The sequence below is a fragment of the Eimeria mitis genome, genomic scaffold (assembly GCF_000499745.2).
Source record: "Eimeria mitis Houghton genomic scaffold, Emh_scaff590, whole genome shotgun sequence".
Classification (NCBI taxonomy): Eukaryota; Apicomplexa; class Conoidasida; order Eucoccidiorida; family Eimeriidae; genus Eimeria; species Eimeria mitis.
In genome coordinates, this window is record NW_013574136.1 from 13167 (window position 1) to 13825 (window position 659).

Below are 659 nucleotides of genomic sequence, written 5' to 3' on the forward strand. Positions count from 1 at the left end.
CTGCCGCAGTAGTATGTATTTATGTACTGTTATGAGGTGTACATGCAGCTCTGTTGAGCTGTAATACACTGGCTGCTAGGCTATGGGCTTGTAAAGGCAAGCAGCAGCAGCAGCAGCTGCTGCTGCTGCTGCTGTGCTGCCGCTGCAACAGCAGCAGCAGCAGTAGCCGTAGCAACAGCAGTAGTATTAGCAAGGGCAGCAGCAGCAGCAGCAGTAGCAGTAGCTGCAGCAGTAGCAGTAGTAGTAGCAACGGCAGCAACAGCAGCAGCAGCCGCAGCAACAGCAGCAACAGCAGCAGCAGCAGCAGCAGCAGCAGCGCCGCCAGTCATAGATTTGTAGGTCGCTGGGGGCGAGCTGCAACTGCAACAAAGCTTCTGTGGCTTCGATCTGCTGCTGCTGCTGCTGCTGCTGCTGCAGTTGCTGTTGCTGCTGCTGCACGTCAGATTTATTGAGGCAGCTCGATATATCTGCTGCTGCTAGCAGCAGCAGCAGCAGCAGCAGCAGCAGCAACAGCAAATGCCTTCAAGCGATTTGCTCCGCATCCGTAAACAAATGCAAGCTGCTGTTGTTGTTGCTGCTGCTGCTGCTGCTGCTGCTGCTGCTAGCAGCAGCAGCACCTTTGTATGCGCAGCAGTCTCTATAGAATTAAAAAAAAAAAA